We start from the raw sequence: 12,585 nt of genomic DNA, 5'->3' as shown, positions 1-12,585 counted from the left end.
TGGGGGGGGGGGGATAGAAAGGGAGAGAAACCCTTTAAGTACCCTGGGCCTGGGTTCCTTCAGTATGCAGGCTGTAAATGTTTTACTTTGATTTGAGATACATGACAATAAATTAGGGGACATTTATCAAAGCTGCTTTGTTGCATTGCTGACAAAAGCTGCTTTTTGCATAAATTACTGCATTATACAAATACACTTAGCAGGATCCTGTTTCTTTGAAGTTAGTGGAGGAGATTTATGTCCAATGGAGTTTTTATTTATCTGCCCTGTTCACCTCAACAAGGGCAGGACATATTCCTCAATTAGTTCCATACCCCTAGAAATGACATATATATCTCACAACTAGAAGTAGAGAAATTTAAACAAAACAAAACAAAAAAGCAAGTGCACTTTTTTCTGGCAAGTCTAAACTACTGTACAGTGTAAAAAGTAAATATTAGGCTGGAGCTGTAGCTTTGAAATCTTTGTTCTCAGAGTGCTTTGAAAACTATTTAAGTAAGCTAATTTTGACAAAACAATATTCCCTTTGCAGAAAAGCTTTTCTAGACTTCATTAAGAGACTAAGTAAATATGAGTCCATTTCACAAATACTCGATAGCCAAATAAGTCGGTTAAAAGAATAGATTCCCTGAACGGTAATCCTCTCTGGAACTATATTTATGCTAAAATCACTTTCAATGAATATCTAATAAACTAATGAAGCCCATCTTGGGCTAAATGGTGAAGTAGGATGGTTAAAAAGGAACTTGTCACATGAATAAATTGGCTAAACAGTTACATTACTTAAAAGAATACAGAATCTCTCGAAAACCATTTCTGAGCCCTATTCTTCTGTCACTCACCATCCCCATACCTCAGCCTACACATAATTTATTTTGTTCCTAGGTCAGCAGTTCAAATGCAGCCCTATGTGGCAACTTGGAGCTGTTGCTATACAACGGCCTGAAATCATTCTGGAGAACTCTTTTCTGTCCCAGATCTAGAAAGAAAAAGAAACAAAAAGCAGAAATTTACTATTCTCTCCCCTTAATATATATATAGTGATGTCTGTCAGTTTTCAGTGTCTTTTTTAATCAATGTCAGTGTATCACTGGGCAAGACCATGAAGAGGAGATGGTCTGTATTGGAGACTACTAGTTACAGCCCAAAAGTTGTCAGGACCTGTGTTAACTTTAAAGCTATGCCAATGAAATTAAAGATCTGACAATGAGAAGGATGAATCAGCTCAAGCACAAGGTTTGGAAAATTGTCCTCCCCGCCCTTGAATAGTCTTTCCCCAAAACTGGAGCCCTCTGCTGAAGCTAAAAGGTCTCAAATTAGTTGCTTTCATATTTCACACTTTACTGGTCTTTGCCAGGCACTTTTTTGATCAAACTATTTCTGTCGGAATGACTTTGAGCTTTCATTCATACATGTCTATAAAGTTATTGAATGTTTTCAACTTATAATAAAAAAAATATCTTTCTAAAATAGTTACTAAATTTCATTAGCAAACTCTTGTTTTGTTTGAAGGAAAAGGTGTTCTTACATGTTAAGAATTTTTCTTTTTAATCAGCTCACACCCTTTTTAAAAATTCTGGAAAAAGCTTTCTCTCTTTTCCCCTCCATCCACCCCTAAAGAGGAAAAAAAAAAAAAAAAAAAAAAAAGCAAGATCCTTTGAACATTTAATGAAGATAGGAAAACAATAAAATTATACAAAAATATATTTTCATTATTCAGGCGGCTCTGGGGAACAGATTCCACACAGTGCATTTCAATGATCCCAGACAATGGATTACTATCATAATTTGTTCTTAAAGTCTGTTTAATTGGTTTACTTAGCCACCTGTTCAGAATAGTTACCATGAAAGCAGTGGTTTTGCTGAATTTCTGAGTGCCAACCTTCCATCCTTCATCCTATTCCTTCTCCCATTCTGGCTGTTAAAAAGTATTGAGCAATGCTTAGCAGAGATTTTAAAATAATCTCTTAACTATACAACATATATTTTAACTAATCAGGGAGGAACTGCAAAGTTATAACAATAACATGCTAATCAGGGTATTTACTCACTGTCATCAGCTCTGTCTGTTCCTGGGTGAGTGTCAATTTATTACATCTCACTGTACATATAATAATGGGGGAAAAATGTAAAGAATGATACGCATGTTTAATGTATGCAAATAGACAGCTGTATACTATGCATGCCTCTAGATGAATTACATCAGCCAATTTCACATTAAGAAGTTCCATAAAAGCAGTAAAATTACATGAGAAAATTCAGCCAAGGACTTTGAAAATGTTGTCCATTTCTTAAAAAAATAAAAAAGCAAGAGGAGTTAAAGGCATGAACTTCCATTTAGCACGGCTTACCACATTAAAAAAACCACCCCAGTTATAAAGCACTGGGGCACCCTTTGTTGCCTGCCGCAAGTCAGATTGCTTTCCCCAGGACTGATGTAAAGTATTTTTGCAGGACAGCAGATTCTGAGAAATAGAGGGGTTCAGCAGTAGAGTGTAATTAGCACTCTCTAAAACTGGAGCTCCAATGTAAACAGCTCGAGTCTTCATTGCACAAAGCAAACAAACAATCCCAGCTGAGAATTCCCTGGCAGGGCTCGAGCAAATAGGGCCCTCACTGCTGACTGCTGTTATTGCTATGGTTGCTTAATCTAAACAGACAGCAGCATGTAAAAATGTAAATATTTGATATTTGTTAATACAGTCCTAAGTTATTGCTCGAGCCGGCTGTTTCGGTTTTCATGCATAGGGACGCCTATGTGCAACCCGCTCTTCATAGACTTCAGTAGAGGAGTATTTTTAAGAAGCCATTATCTAAACTGCTGATGTAATAAGGCACCGGTATATGAAATACACTTAATAACTCAACTTTAGTTATTTATTGTGAACGAGGGTGCATTCTCCTTGATTCCATTTCCCAGCGAAATATAAGTGGAGCTTTCATCATGAGTGCTTGAATTTATGGCAAGCAGACCAAGTGACATTAAGAAAGCCACACAATCCCTTCATTCAGGCTTTAATAAGGAAGCCAAGGAAAAATTATCCAAGCTGGTTTGCGGGTGACAGCACAAGAACTTTTTGGAGTCAGAAAGTTAGCACGGAGGCTCCCTGTCAGCCCATTAAAAAGCAAGGTTGGCATTCCCAGATATTGGAACCATGTGTGCAGAGGAATTTTTCTTCTGGTAAGACATTCCAAATATTGTCCCAGAGCCAAACACTTCGGTGTTAGACTAATTTAAGCAGTATGTTGGAATCAGCTCTCAGGACTTTGATCATATGGAGATCGTTTGTTACAAATTGAACTAACCCAGTCTCTATTTCTGGTGGATCAGAACTATGGATTTGTTGAATTAAATGCCTCATTTAATGCAGTTTGCACATGAAAAGAAAGCTGCACTCAGGAATCTGATAGTGAATTTTTCACCTAACCAACAGGTCTACTTTTTTATTACTTTTAAACCTAATCCATACTCAGTCCACACTGTTCTTAATAAGCCTGGGGCTGTTTGGAGTGAAGGTTTAAATCAGCTCGTATGTTATGGGGGGAAAGCATCACTGAATTATCAAACCGTGTAATAAGGAACACATTTGAATCCAATTCAAGAAATAATTTTATGAAGAAAAATAAATTAGTCCTCGGTTGTTATTTACCATCCAAATAGCGCAGTGCTCTTTCATGACAGCAGTGGAGGGAAAGCTGAAAAATGATTTTGCAGACATACAATTTTCTCCCTGCCTCTCGTTGCTGTCCCCATTTTTGCAGCTGAACTATTGTGAGGGTTAAAAGTGCACAAAATAAAGCATTTCCACATATGGCTGCACTTTCTTTTCATTTCTTGAAGTTATAATGTCTTTAACTGTTGATAATGATATTATAAACTGTCATTTAGTGCATTTTGAGTATATTAAATACATGAAACAAAGATGTGTAGTTCCAGCTGGACCCTGATCAGAAACACTGAGATCTGATTCACTAAAACTGCAGATAGGCATGTGCAGGGCTTGCAAGGAGCATTGTGGAACAGGTAGTAGTTGCAATAACAGTGGAATATAATAATAGAATAAAACAAAAGAACCCAGTGTCGATTATTACTCTAGGAGTGGGACAAAACTGAAAAATAGGTACCAAATGATAACAGAAGAGTCACTGGCATGCTGCTATACAGTGAGCTGATACAGGACTCGAGTATATCACAGTTCTCTGCCTTGGGGAACTCAGGATTTACACCATTTTCAACACATTTTCATCTGGAGGCTCACACAAAATAAAAATGGGAACACCAGCAATTCCCAGGAATCCTTCCTCTTGGTCCCATGGGAATCTACACAACAGAGCTTATTTTGAAGGAAATGGGAACCCTGGTTTCTGCCCAGAAGGGGCAAAATTAATGTCTCCAAATTCACTGATTTGAAAGGACCCTCTAGCTGAGTTGAAAATCTCTGATATATGGATATAATTTTTGAAGACACGTCTTACTATTTGACTGGTTTAGCAAAGAGATAATATGTCTTGATTTAAATAGCCTCAGCCCCTTGGTGCCATTACAGGCATATCTGGCCGCTGCAGATGGAAAAGGAATGAAACTGAAGGTTTAAAAGAAAAAAAAAAAATCAGAACATCACTGTCCAGATAAAAGCCCTGAGCAAGACCATTCCTTCTGAATAATCAAGACCTTTATTGGGTCTTAGAGACAGGAACAGAAAACAGTAACATGAAAATAACATGGAAATACCCTAAGCTTGACCAAGGCAAGCTCAAGCCTCAGCTCATGCGGATCATGGTGTTTCCTCTACATTAACACATTGTGCTAAAGAAACTGGCCTGAGCTTAACCAGGCCACAAAGAGATGATCATGAGATTGCCACAACTGGTGCAGAACACAAGTCAGATGAGGCAAGCAATAAGTGTGGTCCTGTGCTCCAAATCCCAGCCTGGGGGGAAGCAGGAAGGATCTCCCACGGATTGTTCCTTCTATCTCTCATTGCATGCACAGAGCAGAGTTCATCTTTCATAAAGAAAAGGGAAACTGTCTCTTTAAAAAAAAAAACAAACCCAACAAAACAAACCAAACAACAGTTGTATAGCAGATACTGATTTATACACACACACACACACATATATATTTTATTGGCAAATAAAGAAAGATCAGATCTTTAATGAAATCAGGATGGGTTTGGGAAGTGAACTTGAGCTGAACTCCCCAGATTTTCATGGAACTTCAATTAAAAGAGTTTCAGAGGAGTTGCTGAAAGCCAAGCACTTGCCATTGAAAGCTTAATTTAAAATGAGAAGCATTTTTATACCACATTTCCCAGTGAAATTCCAGCCCTGATCCTAATTATGTATTTTTTTCTTGAATGATAAGTTTTTTTCTTTTCCAGATAAGCTGTATAACAAAGTATATAAGTTTTGTCCCCAGCTGTTATGACCAGTGCACACATAGTGGCTACACTGACAGAAGAGCCCATCATTATTGTTCAGAAAATGAATTTACCCTCTCCACTCTAAAACTAGTGGTGAAATTTCAGTCAGCTCTTGTTATCATGTGCAATATATAAGGATTTAGATGTGTGATAAATGCTATGACTAGCAAAAATGTGGTTTTGGGAAAAGGAGTGAAATCTGGCTTCAGAAAACGAAACAGAACAAAGTAATTAAAAATAAAGATGGTGGTTTAATTTCTGCTTCCCAGCCCATTCTTGTACAATCCTAGGAATACAAAGTTAATACAAAGCCTCACTGTAGGGCCCTTTTGAATACCAGTAGAATCATGCAACTCAATCCTTGAGCTTTGCTTTGAAAATGTATCCCTCAGTCAGATGCACTACAATTCAGTCTGAGCATCAGCTTCTGGGTGTGGAAAGGGGACACTAACAATGTTTGAAGACCAACCAAAACTGTGCAGTGGATCCTAGAGTGGCCTGAATCCATTAAGGGAAAGGATCTTGCTTTAACCAGGTACCGGGAAATAAATTACTTCAGAAACCATTTAAATAAATAATACTTTATTGTATAATGAATCATGATGGAATGGAAATTATTCTGAAACTTGTTTTAAGTAATGATGGGGGGATGTGTGCCTAAAATAACAAAATCCAGCACTGTGTCAGGGACACAGTTACCAAGACAAACTTTATGTGCTGTGGGGCTGAACCTCTCCCTCTGCCCAAGTTAGCTGCAATGCAACTGAATAATAACAGATCTGCAAACTATAGCTGTGCTCTTGTGGCTGTCACGTAAGGAGCAAGCACTGCAGTTTCACAGTCTCACATACAAATGGCCACAAAAGACTGAGAGGCCTTGTTCCAATTAAAACATTAATTTCTCATATTTCTTCTAGTTTTCGTTTTACTCTGATAATTTCTTCTGTCCTCACTGTAGACCAAAGACTTTTAACTCCCTTAGGAAAAGGTAAAAACAAATGGTCCTCAAAGGCTTCCCAGTCTCCTTCCCTTTCAAGATGTTTTGTGAGGAGCCTCAAGAGGAGGTCTTCCCTCTTTAACATTTTTGGGAAATCAGCCATGTCCTAGTACCTTCTCTGACCTCACTGCATTCAGCAGTTGTGGGGAGTAAACTCCAAAATTGTGCATTTTTGTAGTCCAGGAGATGAACTTAAAGTTCTGACTGCATTATTGTCTCTTATGGGGCTGAAATACGGTCTTAAAATTCTGTGAATACTCAGAATATTCAACCTTCTCATTGTTCATCCCCATGAGATCCTCATTTATTTCACAGGGGTGGATCCTGCCCTGTTGAGATTTCATAGTGTGAGAGCATCAGGGGGCAGCCAGCCATTTCCAGGTTGGCATTGTGTGACTTGGTTGGTGATTAATGACAAACTCCTACAGAGCCTAGGACCAAACCACGTCCTGTTAAGGTTCATAGCCATCTGTGCACGACCAGATATCCTGCAGGACAAATGTGAGGAGGCTCTGAAGAGCGGAATGGCTGCAGCTTTGCTCAGTTGACCAAAGCACTCAGTTTGCGTTGGCTGGATGACTACTGATGGAGCAGTAGGCAGCTAGTGCATCAGGGCCAGACTGTACCTGACTCACATACAGACTGCCTGACGACAATTTTATACCTATGGAGTGGTGGTATAACAAATCAGATTTCTGCACAGTGTGTTCAAGAGATTTTGGGTTGGTACCAGAGGCCCCACCACTGGGACTGACATACCATTGAACCATGTACTAGGACAAGCATTTAATATAGAAACAGATAACCTGGTACAAGTTAGGGGAAAGAGCTTGTGAGCTAGTGACTCCCCCTCAGTCTGCTTCACAAACCTGAGCTAACACCAGCTAAATCAGGCTGCTCCCAAGATGTCCAGGATTTCACAGCTAACAAGAACCTTCCAGTGGAGGTTTTCAGTTCACTACAATGCAGCAAGGGAAAAATCCAAGCAGATTTTTCTCCCTGCTCATACCTTCCATTCACACAGTTTCCTATTTTACAAAGAGACTGACACTATTTAAAATGCCAGATCCATTACATCTTTTGTTTTCTCTAAATAAGAAAGAAAATATAGTTTTATGGGAAGCCATCAATCTTTCCCAAAGTGACTTACTGTACTGAAGAAAATAAACATTGCTGTATATGTAAAGCAGAGCAGAAAAGCTGAAGTCATGTGCAAAGCCCTGCTTTCTTTAGCAGTAGCAACATATTAAAGACAAATGTAGTCCACTGAAAGTGACATAAATAAGTGGATTTCCCATCTGAAACATTGTTTTTAGCAAGAGAAGCTTTTAATCCCCTTAAGTTCATTTCTAATCTGTCTTGGAAGTGCTTGTCTAAAGAATATTACATTGATATAAAGGATTTAATTTATTAAAACTAAACAGCAGCCAGCATACTACTAAAGAATATCTTGTACGCAGTACTCTCCCAAATGAATAAAGCTGCTACAGGTAGAAAAAAAAATGCACAAACACTTGGCACAGCATTCATTAAAAATTCACACATTATGTTCCTATGCTCTCCTGCTCGCTGTGCTTTTCCCAATAAAGCAAACACTTTAGAATTCATAATACCTCTTTATCCCATGTGCACAAGTGACCTCCTCTCCTTTATGCACCTAGCAAATGAACAAGTACAAAAGGGAATAGAGTAAGCAGAAAACCAAACATGCCCTCTCCTACCCAAGAGCATACAAAGAGGGCAAGCAGAGGTTCTCGAAAGGGTTTAGAGCAGCCTCTACGAAGATGCCAGTGCTCTTGCTACCCAGCAGTTTTGGCCGGTGCACACTGTGTAGACAGCATCAATTATGTAGTTCATCAGTCAATTAATTTTAAGGGATCTTTCTTATAATAGCAGTTGAAGGAAACAAAAGTTGTCTTCAAACTACATTTAAATCACTTGTTAGCCACAATTTTGGCAGACTATTTAATAAGCAGCAAGAAGTCAACCATCAAATGACAAAATGGCCTTCTTGTCTCTTCCTGAGTATAAAAATTTCTCCATGTTCTAGCAATGTACCTTGAGACATCTCCCTGGTTTCTCCATGAGTGCTTTCAGTATGTAAGGTGGTATCCAGAGTAGTTTCAAACAAGGCCCCAGAGATCTTTTAATCCTACACTCCAGGAATGGAAAAGACTTCAAAAATTTTGTGAAAATTAGTAACCAACTGTCTTAAGGGAAGATTTAGTCCACAAGGAACAACCTACATGTTCAAAAATGTACTGTTATGTCTAAGGCCTCTTTCCTGAACTATGCAGTTCAATATAGTATAGATTTTCAGGCTTTTTTCCCCGTGTCTTGCAAAAAGAGATGTTATTTATGGAGAAAATTCTGCTCTGCTATGGCACGGTGTATGCATTGTGACTCATCTTACATTACACCCATTGATTTCTTCTGAAGTCACAACGGAAGCATACTGTTGCAAATGAGATTGGTATTTGGTCGCACGTTGTTATCACACTGGATCTTAGATGAAATTACACACGACATAGTTTCTGTTCATTTTAATAATGGCCAGCAGCCATACTGCCTCCATTTCAAGCCCACATAACTTGTCATATAGGGTTAAGACTGGACAGCACTGGTAGGTCTCCAAAGAAAACCACAAAGCAGGTGGAGGTATTCAGGGATTAAGATTTTAAACCTGCAGAGAAACATCTTCATGAGGAGTCAGTGTATTGTAGATGTTTTTCACAAAGCAGTCTTGGATTGGTGCTGATGCTGACTAAACACCCTCTAACCAGACTGACCCAACAAAAAAAAGAGTCAGCAGGTCATGCTGAATTTTGCCCTACTACATGATACAAAAATAAAGCTATTCTCAAACTATTACATGCACACAGTCATGGCAGTTTTAGCAGTAGCAGCACATGGTTGTGTGAGAAGGAGGACTGGCTTTCCTGAGGTCTTGCAAAACAAAAAGTGTCCATGAAACTAGAAGCCGTAAGAAACCATTTTTCTCTGGGTGTTATCTATGTGCACATTTTAACACAAAAAGCAAGGACAATGACAAAAAACTTCTTCTTTAAGGAAAAAATGAAATAACAGAGACAGTAAGGGCTTCTTTCTAGTAGGAAATCCATTTTCTTCCCTGCATTCTTCCCACCATTTTAGATGGTGCTGTAGCAGTCAAGTGGTACCTACTGACATTTTTATTTTGGGTAAAAGCCCATGAAAATATTAAAGCATGAACAAGTCATCAAGTCAGTTTATGAATCAATATACAGATTTCCTCCATGCCCATAGCTGATTTCCATAACCATGAGCGTGCTGAAATCCTGTCTAGATGCCAAATCAATTTTTCTTATATACGAACATCACAGCTACTTGAGAAAGGGAATCTGTGCCAAAAACCTCACGCTCTTAACTAATTATTTCTGTGACTCCTTCCTTGCAAAGTACAATGACTGCCACATAAATACACACAACATTTATTAGGAACAGGCACACTTCCCCCAGGTTCAGCCTGAGTGCAGCAGCATCCCTGACAAGCTCATCTTCCTGAACTGTGCAGCCAGCCTTTGTCACAAGAAATAGTTCTGCTTTTCCCAGGACTTTTTTGCTGTGAAGTAGTCAAGTACTTATCGTCTCAGGCAGGGCAGCCAGGAGAGTATGGAAATTTGCAGCTCGCTGTAGAAGCATCCTCCAGAGAGCTGTTGTCTGGCATTTGCTTTTGCTGGTCATTGCTATTGGTCTTGCCCTCCCATGTGCCTCCCCTGCACAACATCCAGAGACATATATCTCCTCACAAATGAAAAACCTGTTAGATCTCCTCCCAGACCCAAATGTATTGATAATATCAATTTGCACTTAGTTTGTCCTGAAGACTTTAGCCCTTAACATGCCTAGATTATGGAAAGGAAGCACTAGTGCTGCTGGGAAACTCTACTGTAATGCCTTTGCCACGCAGCCTCACCTTTGGCATGCTAATGGGATGTCCCAGCATTCACAGCAGCTGAGCTGCCCCGTGAATTCATTGCAGCATCTCCCTCTCACCCAGTCCAGAGCTGCTGTCTGTGGCAGTGACATGGACAATTCTTCATGTAAATAATTTCCAAATGGAGGTACTCGTTATTAGTGCAGGCACTTCTGAAAGTAAAAGCAAACAGCATTTGGCAGCAACAACTATTAATGAGAGAGTCACTAGCGAATTAATTCTGCAAACCACACAGTGATTTCCAGGGCATTTCCTTGCAAGACATCTCAGAGCAGATGTTGTGCAAGTAGCACTGACATGGAGCAGGCAAACAGCGAGGTTAAAGTACCGAGCTAGCAGAGATGACCAAGTAGGAAGGAAGACAAGAGGTTGTCAGGAGATGTGGGTTGGTATTGGCAGACCAAAAGTATGCTGATGTAATAAACTACCATTGCACAATGGGGACGTTGCTGGGAGAGGTGATGGTTAGGGTTTGGTTCCAGCCTCCAGACACTGCTGGTCTTTCTGGATTTGAGGCACCATTATGCTTCTGCGTGTGTGTAAGTGTGTGCATGTGTGCGTGTGTAAGCATGGGGAGCAGCATCTAGGCTAACCCTTGTAGGCTAACCTTGAATCAGCAAGTCTTGTTAAAAGAACATAAGGTCAGTGATAGACTAATGACTCCTGTAGGGTGCCCTATTTGTTTCTTGGAGTTTCTTCATATTTTGACAGTTTCCAACCATCTGAAAAAAAGATAAATAAAAATTATAAATACAAAACAGTATATATTGCAATAGAGAATATAATAAAATTAAGTAATAATTTTAACTAATAGATAAATTTAATTATCTAATAAATAAAATATATAATAAATAAAAATTATACTGAAGTATAAATAATGGTATATAAAAAACTGACCAATATAAAGGAGGTAAGGAGGGCAGTAGCCCTTATCTAAGACCATTCCCCCTCCGCAGCAAGCCCTGTGGAAGCATGTAAAACAGCTACACTGACACACCTGTAACATTAAAGTTTTGAAGGGAAAAGGGAGTCTGTTCAAAAAATACTACTCTTGTCTTTCAAAGGCAGCTTCTGTCAATGAAAAATAAAGTGGGTGCAGAAAAGGAAAAAAAGTCCCTCTCTTGTGTTCCACATTAATATATACTATTGTTGAACACACTGTTGGCCCCCGCAGTCCTGTTGCCCACAGCCTGAGCTCTTGGCTACCCTTCCCCATGTACTTCACTTGAGAAGGAATAAATATTCACCATTTCAAACACTAGCAGTAACAAGGAAAGTAAATGTCCTACTCAAATGTCTCCCAAATTGCCACATTCAAAAGTTACAAATTAAATATATTAGGGAAAAATCTGAATTGCTCATATAATACAAGAGGATAGAGTGTGTTCTGGGCTGCCTGATAACATGCTGGTTATTTGAAGAAGGTCTGAGGGAAAACCGCTTCCCTCATTAATAAGGTCTGGGGGACATTGTGCAGTGTCCTTCACCACTGCACTTACAGGGTAGGATGCCACCCAAGGGGAGGTTGACACCGGGTAGTATATTCACTGCCTGACTTGGGACTGGAGTCCAAGTCCCCCAGAAATTAGCTGAGATAAGCCTGTCACCCTGACAGGGCTGTGTGACAAGGCGTGGGGTACTGAAGCACTCATTCTGTGGTACCTACTGGTGCTCCAGGGCCTTGGACCAGCACCCAGGGCAAATGTTGGTACCCTGAGCATCAGTCGAGCTCTCAGGATTTGTCTGAGTACATGTCAGCTGGCACTCTCACGCTCTCTCCTAATTTATAGTGACGTTTCCCTTCACTGATGGCAAAGTTTCTGGGTGGTGTAGTTCTGTCCCTGTGCTAATCCCCCGGCTCGCACAGGGCACGCTGCCAGATAAGGTGCTAAACTCTGCCACAAAGGGGATAGTCACTGTCCCTCCCTGTCCTGCCACAGCTGAGCCATGGTGCAGGGAAATGCCACAGCCATCACACACCGAAAAACAAAGCTGCTGCAGATTCCTGTTGGGGAGAGAAGAGGAAAAGCAGGTTTGGAGCTAGTGCTCTCTGCTGCGATGAGGCTGAGCCCTTCCATGAGGTCCCACAGAAACTGTCCAGGTTCCCTGGCAGGGCAAGCACTCCAGAATGCTGCTAGGGGACAAAAAGCAGTCAAGTGCTTGCTAAAAAACATTGTGAGCACTGTAAA

The 12,585-nt window shown here is 39.9% G+C and overlaps 1 long non-coding RNA gene across 1 annotated transcript in view; it reads right to left on the bottom strand.

Moving 5' to 3' along the window:
- Positions 1–10,517, bottom strand: part of LOC113484379 — an 11,171-nt gene extending 654 nt beyond the window's left edge. Inside the window, exons 1-3 of the long non-coding RNA XR_003399212.1 lie at positions 10,376–10,517; positions 1,844–1,918; positions 843–979 (exon numbers count right to left, since the gene is read on the bottom strand). This is a non-coding gene — a long non-coding RNA (uncharacterized LOC113484379). The remainder of the gene's footprint in view (positions 1–842; positions 980–1,843; positions 1,919–10,375) is intronic.
- Positions 10,518–12,585: the final 2,068 nt, after the last annotated feature.

The sequence above is a fragment of the Athene cunicularia genome (genome assembly GCF_003259725.1).
Source record: "Athene cunicularia isolate RWA chromosome 11 unlocalized genomic scaffold, athCun1 chr11_part1, whole genome shotgun sequence".
Classification (NCBI taxonomy): Eukaryota; Metazoa; Chordata; class Aves; order Strigiformes; family Strigidae; genus Athene; species Athene cunicularia.
The sequence above is the reverse complement of the archived record's forward strand: the minus strand, read 5'-3'. Positions and strand labels throughout refer to the sequence as shown.